General features: G+C 41.7%; 1 pseudogene; it reads right to left on the reverse strand.

Moving 5' to 3' along the window:
* Positions 1 to 1,661: 1,661 nt before the first annotated feature.
* LOC149030530 (uncharacterized) lies at positions 1,662 to 2,949 on the reverse strand (annotated as a pseudogene).
* Positions 2,950 to 8,848: the final 5,899 nt, after the last annotated feature.

Below are 8,848 nucleotides of genomic sequence, written 5' to 3' on the forward strand. Positions count from 1 at the left end.
CTACCTATTAACCGAGACCTCTTTAAAAAAATAATAAATAGACCGCGAAAAAATAATAAATAAATAGTAGCACCTATTAGGGTGCTACATAATTTTTTCTTCCTAAATTTGAAAAAAAAACTGCACCTAATAAAAGTCTTTTATTATGTCTGGTTTATTAACCACGTGGTGTTACCACGCGGCAAATTACCTTTAAAGTGAAATAATTATAATGAAACAATCTCACCTCTTGTCCGCCTTGCTTACGTTCCCTGTTACCTCCCCTAACGACTTAAACTCCTTCGATTTTACTCCTAAACTTAATTCCTTTTACTTAGCTCTCTGCTCTCTCGCTTCCAATTACATTTGTGTTCACAAACGTCCAGCCAAGGAATACAATGAGAATTCCTTTTAGTTGGCCCAACAGGGGGCGTATGGCGGTAAGGTGAGAGGATGGGATTCGAAAGGTTGTGGTAGCTATCATTAGCTTTTCGATAGTCGCTTGGAGTTATTTGATATTCGTAACAATTATCGAACTAGAATCCTAATCGATAGAATTGGACGCGCGCGATTTGAATATAGCTAGTTACCGTACAATCATTTCGGATTGTACACAATATATACATCAGTTGCTTTTGAAAAAATTTTTCGTTCAGAAAAATTATAAAAATTTATTATTATATTCAGCAACTGAATGATTGTCGAAGAACCATCGTATCCCGTCTGGACAAATTATAGTTGCTTCTTCTTCAGAATAGAATCTTGATTCCAATAATTGCAACTCGTTATCGTCCAAGAGCTTACAATTGCCAATTTTGGTTAATATTGTAGAAAAAGTTTGATTAGCTTGTCGCATAACTACGGTCAATTCAAATAATTTTAACCCTCGCTATAATGTGGGACCATGCTATTTGCTGCTTTGTTTATTTATAAATTTGAGTAGCGCGAACTGGCGGTAGTTGACGAAGATCACCAATCAAAATAAAATCAATTCCACCAAAATTTACTAGATGATTAACAGTTATTTGTTACAATCTAGCATCGATTTGAGACAACAACTCGGCTCAAGTCATAGTGACCTCATCAATAATTAATACGCGAACATATTTGAACAATGATCTATATTGGGTTGCGTCTTCGATAGATAAAGGAAGCATATTAGATAGACTAATCTTTAGTGCAGTATGTATCTTTGATCCATCAATAGCCACAGCTGCTTTACCAGTTGAAGCACACGTGATATAAAAGTTGCAGAATCCAATAAGCCACCCTGGGGGTGCCCAGTGTTAGGTCTATCACCTCTTGTCTCCTCGAGGTGACGAAGGTTGGTCTGGATCCCCTGCTAAGGATCTCCAGATTTGACGACGAGAAGTATTTCAGCCAAGCCTTCCCACTCTTATTTTTATTTGAGCTGTCCCATGCGACGTAGTGCGAGTTAGCATCGCACCCGATCACAAGGTCTAGCCCTTCTCTGAAGCAGTGTTCCACCACGGCCCTCAGTTCCTCTGTAGGCGGATGTTCGGCCGAGTCGTAGGGGAACTACGCTGAGCAGACGATAAGGTCTGTCAGCTCACCTCCCAATTTTCACCTAACTAAGGCCACCGCAAGGTCCCTGCTGCAGAATCTGCTTAGCATCAGGGCGTGGTGCCTTTTGGATATAAAGACACATAAAGACACAGAATTTATTCCCTGAAGCTTCGCCACACGCGGATTTTCTGAAAGAGTTCATTGTATACTTGAAACCGCACTTGCTTACCAAATGTATCGTCGGTTTGGGAGCTGCTTGTAGCCCTCAACGTTTGAGGTCTGCCAGCTACGCTGCAGGTTAGTTGTTGCTGCCCCGTGCAGATTTCTCGAAGTTCGGTTCCCTCTTCCATTTTCGATGTAGATTTAAAGTCCCTTCTGGTCTTCAAGTGGAGGAGTAGGCCAGTTATGGAGCCCCACATAGCACCTAATAGGTGTATGCTCCATCCTTACACTGTGTGTAAGGCGTAGCCACGCAGAATAGAGTCAATCCCTAACTTAACTAGTTTGAATATAAATACAATACCCAATATTGCAGAACTGACTGACCCGAACTACAAAAGTCCGTTCCACACTCGTGACGTTACACTTTCCGCAAATTTGTTTATATCATGTTCACTCACAAAGTTCATTAGGTTCAAAGTTTCTGTGGGCACTTTTTGTCCTGCTGCTCCCCCTGGCAATCGTGTTTAATATAGAAGGTTGTTCCACGGGAAACATTACGTGACCTCTTAAGTTGTCCAAATCGGCCTGCGAGTAGATTCCACTTGTAGCCAAGGATCCTGCATCGGTATATTTCCACAACATTTCCGTGCTTGACTGCAAAATTTGTGGATCCCCCACGTAAGTTGGTTTGAGTAGCAGCTGGTACCAAACCCCTTCGACCAGATATTCCCTTGGTAGTAGGGCACTGCAAGACTCCTCGGTTAACCTACTGACCAAAATTCTAGACTTGGGTTTCAGGTACATGCTAATGTTCTGATAAGTTACCGGTAGCTCGCGATAGCACTCATTTGAGTGCCTGACCTTCACTAGGACTGGGGTGCATTTGATGATATGTGCAACTTCGCCGCTTATCACCGCCATGTATCTCGGCTTCTTCATTACTGTGTAAGCAAACACATCGGGGAGAATAGTTGCCAAAGCCAGCGCGTTCCTAATTACTTGTAACTCCAAATTGCACCTTTATTGCAATATACTGTGGTATAGTGATTCGAATTGCTCTCGATGATGTTTCTCTACGTATACGAAATTCGAATTTATGTAGGCGAATAGATCCACATTATCTGGTGTTATTCTTGCATTTGTCGTAAACGTCCGTCCTTGTTGTGTTTCCAGTATGAATAATTTAGGATGTTCTGTCCTGATCAAACTATACCTACAGATATTATGCTTTTCCTTGCTGACTAACGCGAAGGTTGTATCTTCCTCGGTTACCGTATACATTGTTGATTGTAGTGAGGTAGTGATAGGTGATGTTATCTCTGTTGCTTGACCTTCATACAAGGCCGTGTACTGTTCAAAGTTTCACGCTGATGTCGGAAATATTGTCCAGAAAGCATTCCCATTTTCATCCGTGAGGCACGACCCCTGTGAAAAAGTGCATCGGACGTGCCCTCCCAGTGAAATCACATCGTCTCTAATTTTCACAGTGCCCGTATTTTTTCTGATGTTCGTTTGCACTACACTTTTCACTACTACACTGTCCCACGTTCCGTCAGTATCTGAGTACTGCGTGCCATGACACGCACCGCCGGTGGTTATAGAGCCTGCCAGTGTAACACTCCGAAAATCGGTCGTATTCACGCGTAATCCATTCAACTGAGTAAACGAGTTCAAGGAAAGTTCACCGGTGTTAACGATATAACTGCAAACGTCGGCAGACACATCCATCAAATATATGCGGCGTCCGTTGTGAAAAGCTGATATGTGTGAGTTCATGCAGCAATAGTAGATGGTACGGTCGACTTCAATCCGACACTGATATACCGGTGTCGTCTCATAATCAGTCAGCTGCAACAGCTGTACGTAGGTCGTCGTCGTGGTGGGAAGATTGCACTCCCTGTTTCTAGCAATGATATCGTTTTTATGTTGGCGGCTGTTCCGCTACAATCGTATCCCAACAATGCAGAAGCTATGTTGACGTAAAAGATGATGATGCAGCAAAGTTCGGAATGCATTTTCTCTGTTGCAAAAGTACAGCTCGTTACAAAACTACGTGATATACAAATAAAAACATAAAGATATACATATTATAACTATGTCGGTTCATGAAGAACATTCTAATTCTTTTGTCTAGCTATCTTTACCTTGTCTCGATGGACAATTTTGCTCCTATTCTTATAACTAATATTAATATTATTTCTAGGCAGCACTTTTAGAATCTGGTGGGGGCCAATGTATTGATCTCCAAATTAAGGTGTCGGTTGTTATCAAATATAAATATTTTGTCCGACTGCAAGATTTTGGCCTCGAGCATTTCGATCATAATACAATTTTGATTTTATCTTTGCACCCACCAGGTTCTGTCTTGCTATTTCCTGGGCTGTCCTGATCTTATGAACTAGATCTGTATAATATTTTAAATACGTGTTTTCCAACTCAGTATCACTAACCGCTGTTCCCGAAGGAACATTCGCTTGCCTGCCGAATACTAACTCGTGAGTGGTGAATCTTTTTCCCTCATGAGTACTAGTGTTGTACGCTAACATAGTGTAAGTGAGCCACTTATCCCACTCTTTCTTTTTATTAATAAAATGTTTTAAGTAATCCGTCAAGACTATATGGGAACGTTCAAGCGACCCATTTGATTGCGGATGGAACGCTGTTGTTTTAATTTGTTTGCAACGATACTGCTTCGCTACCGCCCTTAGTAGGGAGCTCGTGAAATTTGTTCCCTGATCGGTCAAAATGGAGCGTGAAGCTCCAAAAACATTACAAAATTTTTGGACTATAGCCTCCGCAATATCAACTGATGTTGCTGTTTTAAGAGAACCCGCAACGAAAAATTTCGTTAATGAGTACTGCATAGTAAGGATATACTTCTTTCCCTTTCTTGTCTTGGGAGTGGTCCAACGATATCCATGGAAATCTTATCGAATGCCGCTCCCGGAGTATCGGTGAGTATCATTGGCTCCTTGGACTTAACTCTAACTAATTTTTTTATTTGGCAACTTTCACAATTTCTAATAAATTCCTGTATGTCCTTTTTCATATTTTGCCAATGATACTTCTGTCTAATACGATTATATGTTTTGGTTACATCCTTATGTCCACCGATAACCGACGAGTGGCATTCCATAAGGATGTTCAATCTTTGATCTAGTTCTGGAATTTCTGGAATTGAAACCTTATTAAGGCAAATCACAATTTGGCAGTTTTCGGACTCGAAAGTATTACATAGTACCCGATGGACGCGCGACCACGGTATGCCATCGATATAGGTCGTCCTTGCTATGCTGATTGATTCTAGGCTAAGTTCGCGTACAACGGAAGGTAATGCGTAAATTGCTTCGACTAGTATTTCAAATTAAGTAGCATTAGCGGCATGCTCCTTAATGGGTATTATTATTAATTTATATTTCCTGAAGTTCGTTACCCTTGCGAAAGCTAACGCTAGCCGTTCTAATTTTGGGAGCTGTTTATTTTTGCTTAGGAGTTGGGCACCTTCGTCGCACGGTGTACCGTCAAGATCTGTAAAGACTACCAGGTTGTCACGTCTCAAATGTAGTGAGTCTCTTGTTTCTTTTATGTTATCTGTCAGCATTCCTAAGTTCGTATCTAGCCTTGTCGGTGTCTGTTCGTCGCTGTCAGCAGAATCGCTGTTGCCTTCAACGTCAGAGTGTACGTCACTTATCTTATCACTAACAGCGGAGGTCGACGTCACGTCAGAGTCATTTGTCTCGTCAGATGCTGCGTCAGTTTCCTAGTCTTCGTCATCTTTCGTTGTGCGTCTGGTATTGAATCGCACCGGACTGTCATCCGAATCACCTGCATATATAGGGAGTACGTTTTTCGTCTCCATCGGATTTCGGGATAAAGCGTCAGCTTTGGCATTTGCAGTGCCAGGTTTGTACACAATTGTAAAGGAATTATCGGCTAATTTAAGACACCATTTTGTAAGTCGCGAAGTTGGGTCCTTGATCGATTTTAATTAAACTAAGGGTTTGTGATCGGTTATCAAAGTAAATTCTCTGCCATACAAATAAGGCCTAAAATAATTTACTGCGTACACTATTACAAAAAGTTCTCTTTTAATCGTAGAGTAATTCTTTTCTGCTTTGTTCAAAATTCGCGAGCAGTATGAGATCGGTAAATCCTTTCCAACAGGACCTTGGCTCAAAACGGCACCAATTGCATAGCCGGATGCGTCTGTTGCTACGTTAAAATGCAAGGCAAAATTTGGGTACTGTAAGATCGGTTCCTTGCACAAGGCTTCACGTAGCGAACAAAATGCACTTTCTTGGGTAACTCCCCATCAAAATAATGCATCTTTTTTTAGTAAATCCGTTAATGGTTTTGCTACTTTAGAGAACGCAGGAATAAACCTCCTATAATATCCGGCAAGTTCTAAAAATTGGCGAATTGATTTTGCGTTACTCGGACGCGGAAATTCCCTGACAGCTACCAGTTTCTTTGGATCTGGTTTTACACCGTTTTCCCCAATGATATGTCCCAAATAAATTACTTTCCGTCTTAGAAATTCACACTTATCGGGTTGTAATTTCAAATTTGCTTTACGAAGTCTTTGCGCGAGTCTATTAAACTTTGCCTCATGTTCGCTAAGTGACCTTGCGTAAAGAACGACATCATCCAAATACACAAACATTTCCTCGCCCTGTAAACCGGTCAAGACATGATCCATCATCCTTTGAAAGGTTGCTGGAGCGTTTTTCAAGCCAAATGGCATTCTGCTGAATTCCAAATGACCGTACGGTGTCGAGAAATCTGTCTTTTCGCGGTCATCCGGATGCACTATAATTTGGTGAAATCCGGATTCAAGTCAAATGTCGAAAAGTATTTTGCCTCGCCGAGTTGATCCAAAATTTTGGTTATGTTGTTTAAGGGATACGCGTCTCCTACTGTTTTTTCATTCAAGTTTCGATAATCGATCACCATCCGCCATTTAGGATTTCCCTTGGAATCCGCCTTTTTGGGTACAATCAATATCGGAGAATTGTACAGTTAGAGGGATGGTTTAATTATTTCGTCTTTTAGCAGCTCAGACGTCTGTTTCCTAACTTCTTCCTTGTGAACCGTAGGGAATCTGTACTTTTTAGTATGCACCGGGACATTGTCACTCGTAGTGATCTTGTGTTGCAATATATCTGTGCTTCCCAGAGGTTCGCCTGGCAAATGGAAGATATCGGCGTTTGCAGCAATTAATTTTGAAACAGACTCTGCCTCTTCCGTATTCAGGTGTTCGAGACGGAGGAGGGATTTAACGGATTCCGTTAGAGAGGATGCTGAGGTAAATTCAGATTTTGGAGCATCTCTTTTGGGAGCCGTGTTTGCGGAAGTAGAGGCAAAAATTGCATGTATTGCATTCTCGTATTTGTATGGATCGGAATCAGAAACTTCGGATATAGGATCAGAGGTATTGGATACCGAATTTGAAAGAGACTCAATATTATAATCCAATAATTCTAACGTCGGAATTGCTAATAAGATGGACCCTGAAGTCGTGTTTGATACTTTAAAGTATGCTTTTCCGTTTCTATTTCTCACTAAGGCTTCACCACCGTAGATTCCAGGTGGAAATCGCAAGCGAGGGATATACCCTTCCTTAACCTCAGTGTTCGCGACGTAGCAGTAACAAATTTGTGAAGTTCGCGACGGAATACAAATACCTTTGTCGGTTACAAACGGAATCGTTTTATTGCAAAAATTGAGACATTCGTTTGTATAATCAACGGTAGCAGATTTTAACCGTAGGAACTCGTTCCCCAAAGTACCATGTGACTGAATAGGAAAATTTTCCCTGACCAAGTGAAATTTAACGTCTTCTCCAAATATGCTAATTTTTACAGTAAAAAGGGTATCATGTTTCTGTGGAGAGATGCCTGTTACCTTTATCGTTTCGTCAGCATTTATCTTGGTCGCTGTGCGTAATACATTAACCTTAGTCAAATTTACGTCAGCGCCAGTGTTGATCATAAGTGTCACGGTACCAGTCAACTGTCTGGAAGTACACGTGACAACGGGAGAGCCATCAACCGGTTCATATTTCATTTGTCTAATTTTGATTGTCCCTATTTTGATTGCGGAGTTTGGGGACGCGAATTGGGAGAAGGGGAACGGTGTGCGTCCGCTGCCGTACCCCTTTCCTCGTTTCCCTGATTTTGCAATTTTCGTTTTTGCTATTGAATTTTTATCTTCGACATTCATGTTTCCCATGTCCTATATTTTTGCAATAATTACAGCGCTGATTCCGTCGTTGTCCCAATTTCGGTTTTGAGTTTGGCGAATTTCTACCGGACTCGTTCAAACTAACATATTTTTTCCTATTTCAGCAATTAAGCTCCAAATGACCCTGCTTATTGCAGTGTCCGCAAACAACTACTTCCCTAATCGGCCTTACATTCGCAACGCGACCCCTAAAAGATGAGGAGGCCGCTCTCCTCGCGTCGTCCTCAACTTGATTAATTATCCGAAGCAAACAAATTAGGGCGGAGCTATAATCGGTATACCGCTCAAATCGCAACGCGGTACGATATTCGGATGGGAGCCCGCGGATAAAGGCATCGAGGCCTTCCTCCTCTATTTTATGCTTTATTGATCGTTCCAACCGACCTACCCGTTTTGATTCTTCGTCGATTATTGACTGAGTCAGATCGCGAACACGGCTGAAATAGTCAAGGACATGTTCTCCTGGTTTTTTAAATTCTGTTGCTAATTGTCCTCGATAATAATTCGAACCATGTGCCGGCAAAAATGCGTCCTTTGGGCGCTCTATGAGCTGTTCTACCTTAGTTATTTTCAAATTTTTAACGACAAAGTATGCGTGTCCGCTTAATTTTGATATTAGCAGTCTGGAGAGGGAAACTTTCATTTCGTTAGTATATGCCTCGGGCAACGATTCAAGGGCCTTTTACACGCCCTTGCAAACTGAGAAACAGAAATATTGTGCCTGTAAAATTTTGCTACTGCTTCTGCCACTTCGCGAAGTTTCACCGAAGTATGCACGGTACGCGGAGCTGGACTGGGCGGACGAGGTGCAGCTACAGTCTCTCTCAAAAATTCTAACTCTTTTCTTAAGCGTTCATTTTCTGCTTTCAGTTCGCTGTCATTTCCTATTACAGTGAGAGAGTTCCGGCGCGTAGAGGCCGGTCGCAGAGAGCAAGGT

The sequence above is a fragment of the Polistes dominula genome, unplaced genomic scaffold (genome assembly GCF_049000335.1).
Source record: "Polistes dominula isolate Pdom_NZ unplaced genomic scaffold, Pdom_raw_medaka contig_328, whole genome shotgun sequence".
NCBI classification, from domain to species: Eukaryota; Metazoa; Arthropoda; class Insecta; order Hymenoptera; family Vespidae; genus Polistes; species Polistes dominula.